This window comes from Leptodactylus fuscus, chromosome 5 (genome assembly GCF_031893055.1).
Source record: "Leptodactylus fuscus isolate aLepFus1 chromosome 5, aLepFus1.hap2, whole genome shotgun sequence".
Classification (NCBI taxonomy): domain Eukaryota; kingdom Metazoa; phylum Chordata; class Amphibia; order Anura; family Leptodactylidae; genus Leptodactylus; species Leptodactylus fuscus.
Window position 1 is genome coordinate 24,079,527 of NC_134269.1, and position 22,630 is coordinate 24,102,156.

The following is a 22,630-nucleotide window of genomic DNA, read 5'->3' on the forward strand; positions in this document are numbered from 1 at the left end:
AATTTGCCTCTCGAAATTGATTAGGGGCTCTGAGAAGAGCAACCTGTCCACCACTTCAATGCGCCGTCATTTGGAATCCAAGCACTGGAATCAGTGGCAGGCAGCAACGGCAGGACAAAGGCCGCCTGCCGTTCACGCCACTGCCACTGCCTCTGCCACTGCCTCTGCCTCTGCCACTGCCACTGCTGACTGTGCTGGCGATGCACTCCAGAGGACGAGCCAGGACACCACTTCATCTGCCTCCGCCACTTTGTTGACTTCTCCCTCATCCTCCCCTGTTCCTGTCTTATCTCCTTCTCCTGCACCATCAAAGGCACCATCAGGCGCTTCTTTACAACAACCCACCATCTCTCAGACATTGGAGCGGCGGCAGAAATACACTGCTAACCACCCACACGCGCAAGCCTTGAACGCCAACATCGCTAAACTGCTGGCCCAGGAGATGTTGGCGTTCCGGCTTGTTGAAACTCCCGCCTTCCTGGACCTGATGGCAACTGCGGCACCTCGCTATGCCGTCCCTAGCCGTCACTACTTCTCCCGGTGTGCCGTCCCCGCCTTGCACCAGCACGTGTCACTCAACATCAGGCGGGCCCTTAGTTCCGCGCTTTGCACAAAGGTCCACTTGACCACCGACGCGTGGACAAGTGCATGCGGACAGGGACGCTACATTTCACTGACGGCACACTGGGTGAATGTAGTTGAGGCTGGGACTGCTTCCCAAACTGGCCCAGTGTACCTCATCTCCCCGCCTAACATTCCTGGCAGGGACACGAGAAGAACACCCCCCTCCTCCTCCTCCTCTACCGCCTCCTCCTCCGCCACCGCCTCCTCCTCCGCCACCGCCTCCTCCTCCGCTGTTAGATTGACCCCAGCTACGAGTTGGAAACGTTGCAGCACTGGCGTTGGTAGACGTCAGCAGGCTGTGCTGAAGCTGATCAGCTTGGGGGACAGACAGCACACTGCCTCCGAGGTGAGGGATGCCCTCCTCGATGAGACGGCAATATGGTTTGAGCCGCTGCACCTGGGCCCAGGCATGGTCGTTTGTGATAACGGCCGGAACCTGGTAGCAGCTCTGGAGCTTGCCGGACTCCAACATGTTCCATGCCTGGCCCACGTCTTCAACCTAGTGGTGCAACGTTTCCTAAAGAGCTACCCCAATGTTCCAGAGCTACTGGTGAAAGTGCGGCGCATGTGCGCCCACTTTCGCAAGTCGACAGTAGCCGCTGCTAGCTTAAAATCTCTCCAGCAACGCCTGCATGTGCCACAACACCGGCTTTTGTGCGACGTCCCCACACGCTGGAACTCAACGTTTCAGATGTTGAATAGAGTGGTTGAGCAGCAGAGACCTTTGATGGAATACCAGCTACAAAACCCTAGGGTGCCACAAAGTCAGCTGCCTCAGTTTCACATCCATGAGTGGCCATGGATGAGAGACCTTTGTGACATCCTACGGGTCTTTGAGGAGTCCACAAGGAGGGTGAGCTCTGAGGATGCGATGGTGAGCCTTACAATCCCGCTCTTGTGTGTTCTGAGAGAATCCCTGATTGACATCAGGGATAACTCAGATCACACAGAGGAGTTAGGGATAGCATCTGATCCGTCACAGCTGGAGAGTAGGTCCACACATCTGTCCGCTTCACTGCGTTTAATGGAGGAGGAGGAGGAGGAGGAGGAGGAGGAAGAAGAGTTGTCCGATGATGTGATGGTGATACAGGAGGCTTCCGGGCAACTTCGAATCGTCCCATTGTTGCAGCGCGGATGGGTAGACATGGAGGATGAGGAGGAAATGGAGATTGAACTTTCCGGTGGGGCCAGAGGAGTCATGCCAACTAACACTGTGGCAGACATGGCTGAGTTCATGTTGGGGTGCTTTACAACCGACAAGCGTATTGTCAAAATCATGGAGGACAACCAGTACTGGATCTTTGCTATCCTTGACCCCCGGTATAAAAACAACATCTCGTCTTTTATTCCGGTAGAGGGGAGGGCCAATCGCATCAATGCTTGCCACAGGCAATTGGTGCAGAATATGATGGAGATGTTTCCAGCATGTGACGTTGGCGGCAGGGAGGGCAGTTCCTCCAGTAGGCAACCAAGTTCTCACCGGTCCACACAAACGAGGGGCACACTGTCTAAGGTCTGGGACACCTTGATGGCACCCCCTCGCCAAAGTGCCACCACGGAGGGTCCTAGTGTCACCAGGCGTGAGAAGTATAGGCGCATGTTGCGGGAATACCTTTCCGACCACAGCCCTGTCCTCTCCGACCCCTCTGCGCCCTACACGTATTGGGTGTCGAAGTTGGACCTGTGGCTTGAACTTGCCCTATATGCCTTGGAGGTGCTGTCCTGTCCTGCCGCCAGCGTCCTATCTGAGAGGGTGTTCAGTGCAGCCGGTGGCATCATCACTGACAAGCGCACCCGTCTGTCAGCTGAGAGTGCCGACCGGCTCACTTTGATAAAAATGAACCACCACTGGGTAGAGCCGTCATTTTTGTGCCCACCTGTGTAAAGCACCCCAACATGAAACTCCATGTCTGTACTCAACCTCTCCAATTCCTCCGCATCCTCATACTCATCCACCATAAGCGTTGCACAATTCTGCTAATACTAGGCTCCCTCCACCCTGATTTCCCCCAACTCTGCTGGTTAGAGGCTCCCTCCACCCTGATTTCCACCAACTCTGCTGGTTAGAGGCTCCCTCCACCATGAATTGGTCCAAACTGGGCTGTTTAGCGGCTCCCTCCACCATTAATTGGTCCAAACTGGGCTGGTTAGAGGCTCCCTCCACCATGAATTTGCCCAAACTGGGCTGTTTAGAGGCTCCCTCCACCATGAATTGGTCCAAACTGGGTTTTTTAGAGGCTCCCTCCACCATGAATTGGTCCAAACTGGGCTGTTTAGAGGCTCCCTCCACCATGAATTTGCCCAAACTGGGCTGTTTAGAGGCTCCCTCCACCATGAATTTGCCCAAACTGGGCTGGTTAGAGGCTCCCTCCACCATGAATTAGTCCAAACTGGGTTTTATAAAGGCTCCCTCCACCATGAATTTGCCCAAACTGGGCTGGTTAGAGGCTCCCTCCACCATGAATTGGTCCAAACTGGGCTGGTTAGAGGCTCCCTCCACCATTAATTGGTCCAAACTGGGCTGTTTAGAGGCTCCCTCCACCATGAATTTGCCCAAACTGGGCTGGTTAGAGGCTCCCTCCACCATGAATTGGTCCAAACTGGGCTGGTTAGAGGCTCCCTCCACCATGAATTTCCCAAAACTTGGCTGTTTAGAGGCTCCCTCCACCATTAATTGGTCCAAACTGGGCTGGTTAGAGGCTCCCTCCACCATGAATTTGCCCAAACTGGGCTGTTTAGAGGCTCCCTCCACCATGAATTGGTCCAAACTGGGGTTTTTAGGGGCTCCCTCCACCATGAATTTCCCAAAACTTGGCTGTTTAGAGGCTCCCTCCACCATTAATTGGTCCAAACTGGGCTGGTTAGAGGCTCCCTCCACCATGAATTTGCCCAAACTGGGCTGTTTAGAGGCTCCCTCCACCATGAATTGGTCCAAACTGGGGTTTTTAGGGGCTCCCTCCACCATGAATTTCCCAAAACTTGGCTGTTTAGAGGCTCCCTCCACCATGAATTTGCCCAAACTGGGCTGTTTAGAGGCTCCCTCCACCATGAATTGGTCCAAACTGGGGTTTTTAGGGGCTCCCTCCACCATGAATTTCCCAAAACTTGGCTGTTTAGAGGCTCCCTCCACCATGAATTTGCCCAAACTGGGCTGTTTAGAGGCTCCCTCCACCATGAATTGGTCCAAACTGGGGTTTTTAGGGGCTCCCTCCACCATGAATTTCCCAAAACTTGGCTGTTTAGAGGCTCCCTCCACCATTAATTGGTCCAAACTGGGCTGGTTAGAGACTCCCTCCACCATGAATTTGCCCAAACTGGGCTGTTTAGAGGCTCCCTCCACCATGAATTGGTCCAAACTGGGTTTTTTAGAGGCTCCCTCCACCATGAATTGGTCCAAACTGGGCTGTTTAGAGGCTCCCTCCACCATGAATTTGCCCAAACTGGGGTGTTTAGAGGCTCCCTCCACCATTAATTTGCCCAAACCGGGCTGGTTAGAGGCTCCCTCCACCATGAATTGGTCCAAACTGGGTTTTTTAGAGGCTCCCTCCACCATGAATTTGCCCAAACTGGGCTGGTTAGAGGCTCCCTCCACCATGAATTGGTCCAAACTGGGCTGGTTAGAGGCTCCCTCCACCATTAATTGGTCCAAACTGGGCTGTTTAGAGGCTCCCTCCACCATGAATTGGTCCAAACTGGGCTGTTTAGAGGCTCCCTCCACCATGAATTTGCCCAAACTGGGCTGTTTAGAGGCTCCCTCCACCATTAATTGGTCCAAACTGGGCTGGTTAGAGGCTCCCTCCACCATGAATTGGTCCAAACTGGGCTGTTTAGAGGCTCCCTCCACCATGAATTTGCCCAAACTGGGCTGGTTAGAGGCTCCCTCCACCATGAATTGGTCCAAACTGGGCTGGTTAGAGGCTCCCTCCACCATGAATTTCCCAAAACTTGGCTGTTTAGAGGCTCCCTCCACCATTAATTGGTCCAAACTGGGCTGGTTAGAGGCTCCCTCCACCATGAATTTGCCCAAACTGGGCTGTTTAGAGGCTCCCTCCACCATGAATTGGTCCAAACTGGGGTTTTTAGGGGCTCCCTCCACCATGAATTTGCCCAAACTGGGTTTTTTAGAGGCTCCCTCCACCATGAATTGGTCCAAACTGGGCTGTTTAGAGGCTCCCTCCACCATGAATTTGCCCAAACTGGGCTGTTTAGAGGCTCCCTCCACCATGAATTTGCCCAAACTGGGCTGGTTAGAGGCTCCCTCCACCATGAATTTGCCCAAACTGGGCTGTTTAGAGGCTCCCTCCACCATGAATTTGCCCAAACTGGGCTGGTTAGAGGCTCCCTCCACCATGAATCGGTCCAAACTGGGCTGGTTAGAGGCTCCCTCCACCATGAATTTGCCCAAACTGGGCTGTTTAGAGGCTCCCTCCACCATGAATTGGTCCAAACTGGGGTTTTTAGGGGCTCCCTCCACCATGAATTTGCCCAAACTGGGTTTTTTAGAGGCTCCCTCCACCATGAATTGGTCCAAACTGGGCTGTTTAGAGGCTCCCTCCACCATGAATTTGCCCAAACTGGGCTGTTTAGAGGCTCCCTCCACCATGAATTTGCCCAAACTGGGCTGGTTAGAGGCTCCCTCCACCATGAATTTGCCCAAACTGGGCTGGTTAGAGGCTCCCTCCACCATGAATTGGTCCAAACTGGGTTTTTTAGAGGCTCCCTCCACCATGAATTGGTCCAAACTGGGCTGTTTAGAGGCTCCCTCCACCATGAATTTGCCCAAACTGGGCTGTTTAGAGGCTCCCTCCACCATGAATTTGCCCAAACTGGGCTGGTTAGAGGCTCCCTCCACCATGAATTGGTCCAAACTGGGTTTTTTAGAGGCTCCCTCCACCATGAATTTGCCCAAACTGGGCTGGTTAGAGGCTCCCTCCACCATGAATTGGTCCAAACTGGGGTTTTTAGAGGCTCCCTCCACCATGAATTTGCCCAAACTGGGGTGTTTAGAGGCTCCCTCCACCATGAATTTGCCCAAACTCTGCTGGTTAGAGGCTCAATCCACCCTGATTTTCAAAACAAATGTTGGTGCCAACCTCAACTTACTACAAGGGCCAAATTCACTGCTGGTGACAAGCTCTCCTCACTGCAAGTGCCAAATACACATGTTTCAAGGTGTTTTCCTACTGTCAGAGAGGTGGTATTGAGTGTGTAAAGTGTGTAGTTGTTAGGCTGTGATGTTGGGGTAATAGAGGGTCTTTGGTGTGTTAGATGCCCCCAGACATGCTTCCCCTGCTGTCCCAGTGTCATTCCAGAGGTGTTGGCATCATTTCCTGGGGTGTCATAGTGGACTTGGTGACCCTCCAGACACGGATTTGGGTTTCCCCCTTAACGAGTATCTGTTCCCCATAGACTATAATGGGGTTCGAAACCCATTCGAACACACGAACATTGAGCGGCTGTTCGAATCGAATTTCGAACCTCGAACATTTTAGTGTTCGCTCATCTCTAGTCTCTGGCATTATTACAGTCGACTGTTCCGCTCTCATATTTTTGAAGTCCAAGTCCACAGGAAAAATGCCGGAAGCCACCCCCAGGCTACTAGTTTAGTATTAAGAATCTAATCTATGGTTTGTTATATATTGTGCGGGATCAAAAAATAAAATGTGAAATTTAACACTTCTGACTTCGAGCTGATATCGGACCAATTCTCCATTGGTTCAAGTATCCCTGTAAGATTGATCTGAATGGTGGACATCAATCATCCTACGAGAGATGTCTCCATCATCTTCCTGCTGGCTCTTGTGTCTGATTATTCAGAACGAACGCTATTATGGCACCGAGATCTTGTTTCTAAGTATCGCTTTATGCCTGGGAACGTAATTGTAGCACATTAAATTGGCCACTTGTTTTCATTAAATTGACTTTTTGCTTTCTAGAACTTTCAGGGTCATTGACGTCTGAAGACACCATGTCTCGAGCAAGTGACTCCATATCTAAAGGAGCGCTAAATGTATTATTTATCTTGTTGGGCTGTTTCCGTGTGCTACTAAATGACTTGGGTGTTGAAGTTGGATAGCAAAAAAGAAAAAAAAAATAGATTTGTTAATGGTTGTGGCATTATCAGTCCAAGAAGTAAAATCCATTCCCTACTGGCAGCAGATGCGAGTTTAGTTTGTTCTGGCTTCAATACAGCAGGTTATGGTTCCCCTCGAGATATAATCTTACTGTGTGATGTTATTCCATCCCAGTGGGTGACCCCATATACTGGAGAACATCCTAGATTAATGGATAGCCTAGGCCTAAAGAACCACTTACATAGTAATCTGTTGTGTTTCCTGAATTACCCAAGCGATAACCACAACCACCAACAGTTTTATCATTTGTGAAATGGTCTAAATTTTTTGGTCAGTCATAGTTGAAGAAATTCTCTCTAAAACATAGAATTTTTTTTTTTCGTAGCGTAGGTGGGTAAAGGCACATACATTACTGTGAAAAAGTGTTAGGTAGTTGTGGAAAAAAATGGTGCAAGGTAAGATTTTTTCAAAAATAGAAGTGTTGGGCTGTGTTCACACCGAGTTTTTTGGCAGTGGATTTTGACGCGGAATCCGCCTCAAAATATACCTGCCGAAATAGTTCCCATTGACTTCGAAGAGAGCCACTCACTTCTTTTTTCCGATAGCTAGCAGTGGAAAAAAGAAGCAAGATGACCAGTGGCGTAACTACCGCCATAGCAGCAGAGGCAGATGCCACAGGGCCCCGGACTTTAGGGGCCCGGTGACAGCCGCTACTGCTGCTATCATTATACTCAGGGGTCTTTTTGGACCCCCGTGTATAATGGTTGGCGGACCGGGAGAGGTAAGAAACATAAAAAACACTGTTACTTACCTCTCCACGATCCGTGCAGACTTCGGCCTAGTTGTCTGACGTCATTGAAGATCGACTACTTTGGAGGCCGACAGCGTAGGAGTCGGGAGATAGGTGAGTAACAGAGTTTTTTTTATGTTTTTCTCCCCCTGGGTCTCCGATTATTATACTCTGGGATCTGAAAAGACCCCAGAGTATAATAATTGTTTATGGGTGTCCACAATGGGACATAATACTGGGTGCAGGGGCCACTATGGGGGATAATAGGGTGTGCAGGGACCACTAAAGGACATAATACTGTGTGCAGGGGCCACTATGGGACATAATGCTGTGTGCAGGGGCCACTATGGGGGATAATACTGTGTGCAGGGGCCACTATGGGGGATAATACTGTGTGCAGGGGCCACTATGGGAGATAATACTGTGTGAAGGGGCCACTATGGGGCATAATACTGTGTGCAGGGGCCACTATGGGGGATAATACTGTGTGCAGGGGCCACTATGGGAGATAATACTGTGTGAAGGGGCCACTATGGGGCATAACAGAGCACGCAGGAATGCGTAGGAGGGGGTCGGTCGAGGTCTTTGCCGTCGGTGTCAGTTGGGGGGGGGCATATCAAAAGTTTGCCATGGGGCCCCGCCATTCCTAGTTATGCCACTGAAGATGACTTGCCACGGATTCTGTGGCTGAATTAGCCATAGCATCCACGGCGTGACACTCCCTCCCAATTAGGCCCATTCATTCGGGCCTAATCCGGAGTGGAATGCCACGTCGGGATGTCGGTGCACTGCATCGGCATTCTGTCGCAGCTAGCTGCACGGTATGTTCACATGCGGAATCCATTTTCCGCCGTGTGAACATAATCTTAAAAGGTCACTTTTCAGACAACTTAGTCTCATTTCATAGAACAGATGATTCCCGACCAAAACGTAATGCCATATATAAAAAATGTCCTTGTTTTCTGCCTTAAAACATCTAACATTTCTGTCACTGGGTTTCTTACTTCTTGCTAATTTGCTGTTGACGCCCTGTTACCAAGGAACTTCTGTCCTTAGACACCAGCAGGATAAAGACAAGAACACACTTAGTGGAGAGAATGGGACAGGTCTCTCTTTTCAACTTCTTTGAAGACTCTAAAAGAGTCTGTGTATGTCTACCTACTTCTGACTACTTGCTTATGTTATTACTGATGTGATTTTAGTCGTAGATAGCAAGTAGATTTCCTGATTGAATAGGATTTCCAATATACATTTTGTTGTTATATTGCTTTGTGGTCTTGAGGGTTGAGAGGGACAAGCTGTATATTGAAGAAAGTGAATGTGATGTGCCTCTAATTCCTACAAAGAGCACCTGTTGCTACCGCGCTGTGAGATGTCCCTGTTTGATTCGATGAAATACTGCAAGGATGAAAATACAATCTAGTATTGTGACACACAGTGGCATGTGTATATATGAGAAATAAGGATATATTACCACCTATGGTACACAACAAAACAAATTATTATCTATATAAAATCAGCGCAAAATGGAATAACGGTGGAAAAGAAGACCAGAGGGAAAAAAATATTTCAGGTGTTAACAATAGACATAAGGTGACCTTTTATAGCTATGTCGTTTCATGATGTGGGCAGTGTGGTATACAGTGGGGGAAGCTGAGTAGACTGATATAGTTTGCGGGACTATATTTGGCATTCAAAGTGTTCTCCTTCTACAGACACATCCCTTACCCTGTGGTCTGATCATTGGGTTCAGACCTATGGGAGACCCTGTCTTTCTGAGAAAATGGAGTCTCTAATACTCAAAGTGAATGGAGTGGTAGCGCATATATTTGTCCACCATCACTTCTATGACACTACCAGTAATCTACGCCAGTCTCATAGAAGTCAACGAAGCAGTGGTCAACCATGTTCACCCCTATAACATTTACATGCGTCTCCTGCTGTTATCGATGAAAAAATTAATGGCTCTAGGGAGGTAAAAATGGAAAAATGTTGTGGCCGCCAGAGATTCTGTAACTGTTCAGCTTGGAACTTTGAGCCTATTTAAGATAAATGGGTTTTCTCATTTTGGTACCTTATTCTCTCCCCACGAGATATTGGACAATCTGCAGAGCGATGGGGTCCGACCATTGGAGTCCACTTCAATCCTGAGAATGGGGGTATTTTCCTCCCTGTTCTGTACGAAGCAGAAGTTGAAAAAGGGCATTTTAATGGGACCTTCAGAACTCGCCGAAGTATAGTGCTGGTTTGAAGGTTTTACAGTAGGTAGGTTTTTTGGTAATGGCTCAGAATTGGTACAAAAATTTTTAAAACGTAATTAGTGTTGGGCTACCTCAAGGTTGCAGGCCCAAAACTGTTCTGTCCAAACAGATACTGCTATTATTCAGACCTCAGAGTATAAGGAGAGTCCTAGGGGAGGTCCACCACATCATCTGGTGTAGGTTCCGGCTTCTTGAATAACAACTAACACCTATGATTGGGTCTCAGTGGTCACGAGTGGCGCACTAATGTCATGACGCAGAATGAACCAGATTGCTCATCCTTAAAGGTAATGTTGGCTTTGCCATTCCACCCTGGTTCCCTTTCTGATGCCTGCCACATATCCTGTATGTCTATACTTTGTGGTTCCTCTAGGCACCCACAAAATAGTCGGCTTTGTGAACAACGTGAGCACCATCGAGAGAGAAATACCAACGCATCAGTAAGATTATTATTAGAGATGAGTGAGTAGTACTCGATTGAGTAGGCATTCGATCGAATACTACGGTATTCAAAATACTCGTACTCGATCGAGTACCACTCGCTATTCGAATGGAAAAGTTCGATGCAGAACCAGCATTGATTGGCCGAATGCTATACAGTTGGCCAATCAATTCTGGTTCTTCTCCTACCTTTAGAAGTCTTCTCCGTGCAGCTTCCCTGTGGCGTCTTCCGGCTCTGAATTCACTCTGCCGGGCATCGGGCTTGTAGTGCGGACATGCGCAGTCGGCTCTCCTCAGGCCCGATGCCTGGCAGAGTGAATTCAGAGACGGAAGATGCCGCGGGGACGCTGCACGGAGAAGACTTCTCGGAGGATCCAGCCCGACCTTCACTCGTGGACTTGGTAAGTGTAATTTGATCGAACGTTGCCTACCCCTGAAACGAGCATTTTCCCCCCATAGACTATAATGGGGTTCGATATTCGATTCGAGTAGTCGAATATTGAGGGGCTACTGGAAACAAATATCGAATCTCGAACATTTTACTGTTCGCTCATCTCTAATTAGTATTGCTTCTTTTCTATTTTTGCCCATTCTAATTTTTAAATAATTTTTTTCTTACCAAAATTTTCTAAACAAAATAATGTTGAAGGATAGGCATTGGCTTTAAGGGGTGCGGGGTACGTGTCCTTTCTACGACTCTATAGAGATAGATGGGGATCTTGTAGTATATACTTTAGGTATAAAAAAAAATGAGTTGTTACAATGTACATATGTAAAATAATGCAAAATGATGTAAATTTATACACAATGTATTATACATTACACATAATCCTCTATACGTCCGATACGTTATACTGGTTTTGCTGGTTATTTATATTGTGTAACCTGGGGGCGCTGGTTACTCGGGTCAGAGAGCGTTCGCTATAACGTTACACTTCATCGTTTGGGAGTATTGTCTGATCTTTCAGTTGCCTCGCAACAAGCGGGTGTAGAGGTTGCCGTCCACCTGACGTTAATGAGGACAGCAACCATGTAAATGTCTGACGCGAAGGCGCAACAATTGAAACATGTTGGATCGAGCAGTCTCAAGATGGAAATTAGGGGTGTCACTGGAAGTTAATGGGCGCCATAACAAGTAATGATTGGTCCTCCCACCTGGCTGACTGTCAATTGTAATGGGCAAATGCAAACCCCGGCATAAGAGACAGATGGATGTGTTATTTACAGTAAAAGATCTGCATAATGGAAAATCTATATTTAGTGACATAAGGCTGGGGACACGTGGCAGTGCTCGCAACAGGTTAGTTGTGAACAGTACACGCCATCCACTAAATCCCCAGCAATATATAGCAGTCGCATAGTGGATGGGATTAACAAATCTTATTCGCCTGTTGTATCTATAGGGATTTTTTTGGATGCCACAGGGAAAAAAAACCAAAAAACCAAAACCCACACGTTTTTGCGTAGTTTTTTCTGCCGCTGCTTTTAGGAAAACATGATAGAAATTCAGCCGCATGTTCGTGGTGTGACCCCAAGCCTATAAGGAGAAGGAAACCATCATTGTGGTTTCCAGAACCCAAACATCAGAAAAATATTCCAAGAGATGGTCGAACTGCTTCGGCACGAACCGGGTTTTCACCGGAATATCCCAAATTGTTAGTTTTTTAACAAAGCTGAACAATTTGGGATTAGTCTTGGATGGACTAGCAGGACCATCACTGCAAATTATTATACTTTGGTGTCTCTTATTAGATTAGCTCTTTTGGGCCTCCTCATGGTGTCCAATGCTCTCTCCACCGGTCTCCTGGTGACGTCATGCACCTGGGGTTACCGCTGAGGCCTGTGATTGGGTCTAAGCGATCACATGGGTACATCGAGTGTCATGATGTCACCCCTGAGGGCCATTCAGTCCTCAGCAGTGACCTGGGACACATGATGTCAATGATGAATAGAGATGAGCGAGTAGTATTCGATCGAGTAGGTATTCGATCGAATACTACGGTATTCGAAATACTCGTACTCGATCGAGTACCACTCGCTATTCGAATGGAAAAGTTCGATGCAGAACCAGCATTGATTGGCCAAATGCTATACAGTCGGCCAATCAACGCTGGTTCTTCTCCTACCTTTAGAAGTCTTCTCCGTGCAGCTTCCCCACGGTGTCTTCTGGCTCTGAATACGCTCTGTCAGGCATCGGGCCTGGGCAGAGCCGACTGCGCATGCCCGCGCTACAAGAAAATGGCCGCTTTGACTGTAAGCAGACATTTTCTTGTAGTGCGGGCATGCGCAGTTGGCTCTGCCCAGACCCAATGCCTGGTAGAGTGAATTCAGAGCCAGAAGATGCTGCGGGGACGCTGCACGGAGAAGACTTCTCAGAGAATCCAGCCCGACCCTCACTCGTGGACTTGGTAAGTAGAATTTGATCGAATGTTGCCTACCCCTGAAATGAGCATTTCCCCCCCATAGACTATAATAGGGTTCGATATTCAATTTGAGTAGTCGAATATTGAGGGGCTACTCGAAACGAATATCGAATCTCGAACATTTTACTGTTCGCTCATCTCTACTGATGAGTACGAGTGAGTGAGTGAGTGAGTTAGTGTAGTGGAGATGTTGAAGGAGGCCCAAAAGAAGTGAGAGAAGGTAAGTATAAATGTTTTTTTTATTTTTTACATCTCCCCCAGGCCTCCATCTATTATCCCATAGACTATAAATGGGGTCCGTGTGCTCTCCGCGCAGTGTCCAAACGATACACGCGGACAGAAAAGTACTTCGTGATCTACTTTCATGTCCGCAGAACTCGTGCGGGCAGTGCATGGAGAGCACACGGACCCCATTATAGTCTATGGGGTCCGTGTGCTTTCACTCCTCACCGCTTGCCAATGCGTTTAGTATTCTGTTCGGGAGGTCCCCATGCAGACTCCCCGAACAGATTACCAAACACAGATGTGAACGAGGGGTAAGACTCCTTACTAAATTCCATAAGGACACCATGTGCAGACATAAAGTATCCGTGCACAAGGCCTGGCCATATATAAGCCTCAATGTAGTAAGTGTAGTACATTTATATCATCCCATAATATTTAAGCTACTGAAAAATTGCTGAAATATAGAAAAATCTAGTAGGAGTCTGCCCTGCGCTCATAGCCGCACCTTGTGCATACTAATTTATCTGCAAACATCCCCTTGATCAGCAGTGGTGGCAGCAGCGGCAGGCCAGGAATGTAAAGCACCCGGCCTGATAATAGGCTGCAGCAGGGAAGCCTATGGTGGATCCTTTCGCCTCTCTCGTCTCTGTCCACGGTCTCGGTGTCTGTAATGACCTTTGTTCCCGTCTACCTGCCATGCTTTCATCCTAGCCAGTCTGGCTTCGGTGGTGAATCAGATTGGCAGCACTCGACTGTGACTAGCTGCCGTACAGATATTAAATAATCCTTCTCCATCTCCGGTGACATGTTTTCATCTGGGTTTATGAAATCTGTCTGAAAATGTTGTGCCTCTATTTAAGGGATCGCGACGGCGGTGATAACAATAGCAATAATGATATTTCATAGTACATAAATGAAATATAACAATTATATATTTATTATATTATATTATATAAATATAATAAATCAAAAATAACAATCATGAACATAATAATTATTACATTGGAATTATAGAAAAATTTATGCTAAAATATTATTAAATTATTATAGGGTATGTCAGGCCCTGAATACCGTATTTTAAAAAAAATATTTCAAAAAATTAAAATTTTTCAACTTACGGTAATTAATAGCGTTAGCTCTATTCAACATAAGTAATAATATAAAATAAAAAGTCAATAAATAATAAAATAAAATAATAAAACAAATTGCATTATTTATTTTCATGTCATTAACCTCAGGTGTGATGTTTTGTTTACAAGGTCACTACCCCTCCCTGTCAGCAGTGTAGCCACAGCTAGTGACCTCATATTTAGGCCTGATTTATTACCTGTAATTTCATTGCAGCCGCTCTTGGAGAAGGGAGGGATACACCGTATTCACCTCAAAATCCTGACCAAAAAGATGGTTCCCATTGAAATCAATGGGAGATGCTCAGGAGCTTTTTCCGGGAGCCGGTTTGTGTCGGCTCCAGGAAAAAGAAGTGAGGTGCTCATTCTTTCGGCCGTTTCGCCCTCGCGATTCAGCCTGAAGACACTCCCTCCTCCGGACTAGGCCCATTCATTGGGCCTAATCTGGAGCGGAGTGTGCGACTGGATGTCGGCTACCCGGCTTTTGGATCGGAACACGAAGCAGCCTCCACGTCAGGTTCCGATCCAAAAACCAAGTGTGAACTTACCCTGATGGTAGGAAGATGAATCATGGGAAATGTAGTTTGTCCACATATTCAGAAAGCAAGATAAACCCAAGCAAATAGTGCACAAGGGAACGGTGAGTATTTAGCACTGTTGTGGATGTATTTGATGATAATTTTTAGAAGCTGGATAACCCCTTTAAGATACTTTCAAAACTAGGTCAATGACCCCAAGTAACCCAATTTGGACCATTTTATGGTACACAGATGACCCGAGATACAATGTAGCTCATCTCATGTGATCTGTGTACCACAAAAACTGGTCCTGGTATATTAAGGGTTACTTTTGGTAGCTCAAAAGCAGCCATGTGATCAAAATCAGCCGATAAGTTGGTTAAATGTGGTCCGAGCTAGTCATGGTAAACAAGGCCATCCACAGGTGACCTGAACCAGTCAGTAACAATATACCGCTGCCATTGGCTGGTTTAGAGGTTACTCTTGGTCAGTGAAATTATAGGATAGGTGGTGAACTTGACATTGGTGGGACTCGAGAAATTGAGGACATTGGTGGGGCTCGAGAATGAGAAACTCCTGTCCTCTGTTCCCTTTAATATGGCTAATGAAATTCTATAATGACACAGAAATAGCTAAGCTGTAAAGGTGGCAAAATGAGAAAACCCCTTTAAGTGATTAATATTTATCGTAAAAACATAAGGTCTATCAAAAAGGCAAGGTCCAGTCAGATTGACAACCTGGTGTTGCGACTTATAACTTTGTCATATATACACACTGACAAAATTGTTGGTCCCCCTCGTTTAATGAAAGAAAAACCCACAATGGTCACAGAAATAACTTGAATCTGACAAAAGTAATAATAACCAAACTACATGTTGACAAGCCACAGAGCTTCTGGGAGAATGTCCTATGGATAGATGAGACAAAAATCAAAAAGGCACATCAGCTCTATGTTCACAGACAGAAAAATGAAGCTTATCTCCATAAGAACACTGTCCCTACTGTGAAACATGGTGGAGGCTCTGTTATGTTCTGGGGCTGCTTTGCTGCATCTGGCACAGAGTGTCTTGAATCTGTGCAGGGTACAATGAAATCTCAAGACGATCAAGGGATTCTAGAGAGAAATGTGCTGCCCAGTGTCAGAAAACTTGGTCTCAGTTGCAGGTCATGGGTCTTGCAACAGGATAATGACCCAAAACACACAGCTAAAAACACCCAAGAATGGCTAAGAGGAAAACATTGGACTATACCGTAGTGGCCCTCTATGAGCCCTGACCTAAACCCTATTGAGCATCTTTGGAAGGAGCTGAAACATCCCGTCTGGAAAAGGCACCCTTCAAACCCGAGACAACTGGAGAAGTTTGCTCATGAAGAGGGGCCAAAATACCCGCTGAGAGGTGCAGAAGTCTCATTGACAGTTACAGGAATCGTCTGATCTCAGCGATGGCCGCAAAAGGTTGTGCAACAAAATATTAAGTCAAGGGAACCATCATTTCTGTCCAGGCCTGTGTCATGAGTTTTATTATTAAAAAAAAATTCTGTTGAAACGAAAAGCAACGTCTGACTTTCATTTGCTCATTTTCATAGAATTTTTATTATTTTTTGTCAGATTCAGGTTATTTCTGGGACCATTGTGGGTTTTTCGATCAGTAAATGAAGGGACCAACACTTTTGTCCACGTGTGTAGGTGTAGTTTCCATATGTTACTGTTTGTGTTCATGGTAAAGCAATCTTAGTCTTCCAGGAAGATGTAGATAAGCAATGGTGGGAATGGAAGGTGGGGAGTGCTGTCGGGGGAACATCAATTAGACTAATGACTGTTTTACAATGGAACCTAAGTAATGGGATTCACGTTGTGTTTACCATTGTATTGATGAAACTATAGAGCTGGGCTATAACTTGTATGTTACTTTTAGGCTAATAATTGAATTGGTTGTAAAGTTCTAGTGAATCAATGCTATACGTAGCAGAACTAGAATTAGGGGACAACGTTCCGACTCTCATTAGGCTTGTTTTAATTGACAAACGTTTACAGTCAATATCTCCTCCTCTTATAATCTGTTACTGTACTCTTTGCTGTCTCGACAATTTCTTGGTCCTTTCTTAAGTCTAACAGGATGTGCAAATGTGTATTTTGACTTCAGTCCCCCTTTTTTTTTTTTTAAATTGTCCCCATACATTGGTGGTTCAGCGGGGTGGTGTAAGGTTTAACCCATTAGTGATCGATATAAACTTGCTACGTTTCTACGTCAATTGACTTTCTTCATCACTTGTGGTAGAATAGTGCACGTCCTCCCATGCTCTCAGAAGCAGAGGTTTGACACTTAAAGGGTTTTGGAGGGAGTGGGCCGCCTCCTGCAGGCATCGGCATCCCTGAAAATGAGATTTCAGTGGTCCAATGCCCTTATATACCAGCTGAGGTGCCTAATAAAGTAGTCTGTATAGTCCTTGGCCATGGCCTAATAGAATGTCAGACTATGGCAGGAGGTATAAAGGATACATTGTTAATGGAAAACAAAAAAAGTTATAGCTCATGATATGTGACGATTGAAAAGCACAATAAATAGTTTGGTCATTAAAGGGATTCTATCATTAAAATGAATTTTTTTTGTCCCTAATACGAAAGAATAAGAAAAGCTATTCTTCTCCTATCTTTAGATGTCTTCTCCGCGCCGCCGCTCAGTAGAAATCCTGGTTTTCTTCTATATGCAAATGAGTTCTCTCGCAGCACTGGGGGCAGTCCCCAGCACTCAAACAGCACTGGTGGTGTCCCCAATTCTGTGAGAGAAATCTTCAGTGCCGCCTCCATCTTCATCTGGAACGGCCTCTCTTCGTGTCTTCTTCCGGCGCTGGGGTCAAACTTCTACGCACAGTTGGCTCTGCCATCGGGCCTCGGGCACATGCCGGCAGCCATTTAAGTGGCTGCGGGCATGTGAAGTTGGCTCTGCCCGCAGCCACTTCCAGCCATTCCAGACGATGATGGAGGCGGCGCTGGAGATTTCTCAACTCATTTGCATACTGAAGAAAACCTGGATTTCTACCAAACGGCAGCGTGGAGAAGACATCTAAAGGTAGGAAAAGAATAGTCTTTCTTAAGCCTATTCCAATGTGTTAGGGGCAAAAAAATGTCATTTTAATGATAATTAAAATGCTTAAAACAGGAGATCACTTAGGGAGTAAAATTACTAGTTATGTTATTCAGCAGATACATTGCCTTAAGCTGCCCCACATGATCTGCTGGAGGTTACTGTCTTATTCACTGAAGCCGAACTCAGGTTTACAGTTCAGTGATGGAAACAGTGACTTCAAGCAGCTCAGAAGCAGATCATATGGAGAAGGGCAGGGCACTATATCTGCTGAATAAAACAACTAGTAAATTTAAAGAGGCTCTATCATTGGGAAAAGTGATTTTGAACTAATCACATCCTTGCATAGGCTATTCCAAAACTACCTTTTTTTATGTAGATTGCCTCAGTGGTTACTGAATAAGTCCATTTTTATTCATATGCTAATGAGCCTCCAGCCAGCACAGGAAGTTCCCAGCAGCACTCGTCTCTTCTATTATCTCCTAAGTGTGTGCAAACAGGAAGCTGAGTCATCATCATCAGCAGCAGCCTGTGCAGTATACACCAATAGGAAACAAGAGCAAAGGGGGTGCACGATGCATCGTGCACCCAGTCTAATTAGTATATGAATAAAAATGGACTAAACCACTGAGGAAATTTACATACTAAAGGTAAGTGTGGAATAGCATTTATATTCATTTCCTGATTGTATATTTTATTATAGGATTCGTCGTACATGTTTATGGCAGTGGTTATTGTGCCTGTGCTGATCTTAACAGCATTTAGAGATATGCTTTACAGCAGCACAAGGAGACAATAGTCTGGAGATGTTAATGGATATCTAAGGGAGAGTTCTCTCGACAGAGGTCATTCAGAGGGAAGGGAGTAGATACGCTGTGTTCCATGGTGGTGGTTCCTACATTATTCCTATATAGATGATACCTGTCATTGCAATCCTTCCTGTGCTGATAATGAGGCAACTTCTACAAAGATATTCCCTAAAGAACAGGAAGTTCTGCTATGACTTAGCACTTCTTGTAAGATCAAAATGTTTAACCGGTCTACTGTGGTCTACCTTTCTATTGGAAATTCTTTAAACATCACAAAAATTTCTTTCAAAAATTATTTAACAGAAAAAAAAATTTGATTTGCAAAAAAAATAGGTCATTTTCTCATGACATTCCCTTTAAGATTTCGGCGTTCTCAGTTCTGAGTTTAAGAGGATTCATAGTACTCTTAACTGAGATGAAAGGCAAATGAATTCCTTGGATCTCACCTGTAACCTCCAAGAAAAGTTGTAGACTTCATTGAAAGATTCTCCGATTGGTGGTAGCTAAGTAGATGAGACTCTTAAGTTCTATCAGTGAAGAAGAAGATATTTAGGGACATGTCCAACTATTAGAACCAAGAAGTTGTGAAACTCTAAGAACTTAATCGATGTCGATATCATTGGGAGGTCATGACCAGCACAGGAACATGGTTGTATTAAATTATGTTATATTACTACTAGACATGGACAAACTGGTTCTCAGTGAACAAAGTTTGTTACAAAATTTCCAAAAGAAACCAAAAAGACACTTACCTTACCTGGGCTATGGCTTGTAGAGATGAGCGAACACCGTTCGATCGAATACAGATTCAATCAAATATCACGCCGTTCGAGGTACTCGATTCCAATCGAATACCACGAGGCAAATGCACTAAAAATTCGTATCCCCTCCCACCTTTCCTGGCGCTTTTTTGCACCAATAACTGCACAGGGGAGGTGGGACAGGAACTACGACAACGGAGGCATTGAAAAAAAAATGGAAAAAGTAATTGGCTGCCGAAATCAGGTGACCTCTAATTTAGACAAATGGATTTAACATTTGGTTAATTTGAGACTGTGAACTATGTGACTGTGAGACAGGGATAGATGTACGGTGTAGCAGTGCTGGCCGTGCGCTCAGCTCGGCTGCATCTCTGGAGTAGTCGAGCTGAGCGCACGGCCAGCACTGCTACATCTCAGCATAGGAATGCATTGACTAGCGTTGATTGGCCGAATGCCGTACAGAGTAAAGCATTCAGCCAATCAACGCTAGTTCTGCCAAGCTGAGCGCACAGCTAGCACTGCTACACCGGAGAACTGCTGCTACACCGGAAAACCGCTGAACCCTGCTGCACACTCAGCTCTGCTGCATCAAAGATGCACTGAACCCTGCTGCACACTCAGCTCTGATGCATCAGAGATGTAGCAGCGCTGAGTGTGCGTTGAACCATGCTGCACACTCAGCTCTGCTGAGATGCAGTAGAGCTGAGTGTACAGCAGGGTTCAGCACATCTCTGATGCAGCAAAGCTGAGTGTGCAGCAGGGTTCAGTGGTTCTCCGATGTAGCAGCGGTTCTCCAGTGTAGCGGTGCTGTCCGTGCGCTCAGTTTGGCTGCATCTCCGGAGTAGTCAAGCTGAGCGCACGGCCAGCATTGCTAAATCTCGGCATAGGAATGCATTGACCAGCGTTGATTGGCTGAATGCCATACAGAGTACAGCATTCGCCCAATCAACGCTGGTTTTGTTCCCTGTGCGAAATTTTCAGAACACTCCTTTTTTGTGTGTAACCGTAGCAGAAGCAGCTCATTGCTAGGCTTGTCTTCGAGAGAATATCACATGTAAGACTGTCATTACTGAATTTTTAATAATTATTCAATTCTTAAATGACTTCTATTATAATCTTCTGTGTCTAGGAAATCTTCATCCCTTCCTTCTTCGACTTTTATTGTTTTCAAGAAAATTCAATCGCAGTAGAATTAATTGGGTGGATTTTACACTGAAAAGACTCTTTAATGTTGAAATGGAAACAAATCAATGGGAGCTCCATTTAGCTCAGCTGTACAGAGTGCCTGTGTTATTACGACAATCAGTTAATTTTAGGGTGCCCATAAACGGCCGTCCATGCTGTAGCATCTTCATGTGGATTACTCTAATAGAGCTTCTTTTTTACAGTACAACACATCGAGCTGAGAATGAAGTATCTTGAGGCAGAAAAAAAATGTTCCAGGGCTATACGTTGGACTTGATGGACTGATGTCTTCATCCAACATCATCTACTATGTAACTATAGAACTCTATATAAAACTTGGAGTACGTACGGTGCCTCAAAGGGGTTTCCAGATTTGAAACTCATCACCCCCATTACTGCAAAACCACCAAGGCAACAGAGACTGAAGCAGATAGCTTCACCGACTATGTAGTGGCTGTACCATCCGTCAGAGCTACCTTCCACCATCCACTGTGTAGTTTCGAAGGGTTGTCCAACACCTTGAAAATATTAGTAATTTAGTAATTTGAGTAATTTGCAAAACAGTTTAGTCCCGGGCAACCAGACCCCTCTTCACACCGAGGAAAAACAGCACCAATGCCCTCCAAACCGGAGGAGAACCAGGCCCCAGAGGTCTTCGCCAGAGCTCCTGATGGTGGAGATGGACTGGTAAATTCTGGGACCCAGAACTGCAGCTGTCCAGATGCCGTCACATGCACAGCACACCCCAAGTTACAGTGGAACCCAGAAAACCTGAAAACCATCCACCTAGGTGGGTGAAGAAACAGATGAAGCTGGTCAGTGGAGTAGAGTGCAATAAGTTGCCAGGAGATTGCGGATGCACTGTGGAGTAGTCGTACATGCCGGGTCAGTAGTCAGGAGGTCACGCAGTTTCCAGAGATGAGACAGGACGTAGTCGAACAAGCCAGGTCATATACTGGAGATCACGTGCTATAGAAGGGTGAAGAAAATGGGTAATCAGACAAGCCGGGTCACAAACTGAAGATCATGAGGTAGGTACAGAGTCACAGGTCAAGGAGAGGTGGTCTTCAGGCAAGCTGGGTCATACACTGGAGATCACATGGTTCAGAATCACAGATCAAGGAGAGGAAGTCTGGAAGGCAAGCAGGGCCATACATGGGAGACAAAATAGCAGATACACAGTGGAAGGCAGGAAACCGGGACAGGAGCAGACAGGATGCAGGGTGAGCTGATAACAGGAAAATCTGAATAACCAGTGGCGAGCTGGAGCCAGAGTCAAGCCTAAATAGCCTCTGACTTTCTGTCTTCCCCCTGACCCCGGAAGTCCAGGTTCCAGTCCCAGGAGGAGACCGCCATCCCCGCAGACCATTGCAGAGGCTCCAGTCCTCCCCCTGAAGCATCCGGAAGCACCGAACCCGGCGCAGCTAATAGAGTGGGCCAGCAGCCTCCATGTATCGCAGCGGAGGTTCTAACCCGGCACTTGACATATCCACTGTGGCAGTCCTATGGTGACATGTCACGTCACTGGAACTTGGTGAGCAGAGACTGAGAAGAAATCCAATGATTGTTAAAGTGAGTATTGCTCAGTTTGTTATTTTCTAGCACTGTAACTTTTTTGTAAAAAAAAATTAAGGGTTTGGGTAAACCCCATTAAAGGGATAGACCATATACACCTATATCTGTGAGGTTCAGTCAATGGTAAATATACTATAAAGATTAAAATAATTCTTTATCTTTCAGAGTAAAGTAAATCATTATAAAAAGTGACAAACAAGTTTCGGTAGAGCGGGGGTTATCTCAGTATAGACATTGTTGCTAGGGTAGGCTATCAACTGTAGAACAGAGTGGAAGTAGAGAAGAGTCAAGCCACTTAACTCCTGTCGGATCTACTATTTTTTCTAGAGGCAGATTGGTTTATTTTTACTATCAGAGGTTGACCATGCAGCCTCCAGAAATAGCTAAGTGGAGCCAAAGTCAGGAGATGAAGAGGTATCACAACTGTTCAGACCACCAGGTCACAGAAGATGGATCCCAGTTGCATAGCCTAGCATTAAGCCATCAATATATGTTCTGAGGCAACACGATCAAAAAATTATTTGGTTAACACTTTCAATGAAACTAAAGAACAGTTAAGTGAAAAAGATTGAGGAAAAATGAAAAGTCCATACGTGCAGAGATATGAACCTACTATCAAGAATCTCAATTCTGCTCCTCTTCCATTACAGTTACTGGGATTATCCAATTGCCAGCTGAGGAGGCATTTATAGACCCCCTTCCTCCTGAATCAGGTGTCTGCTAATTTAGTT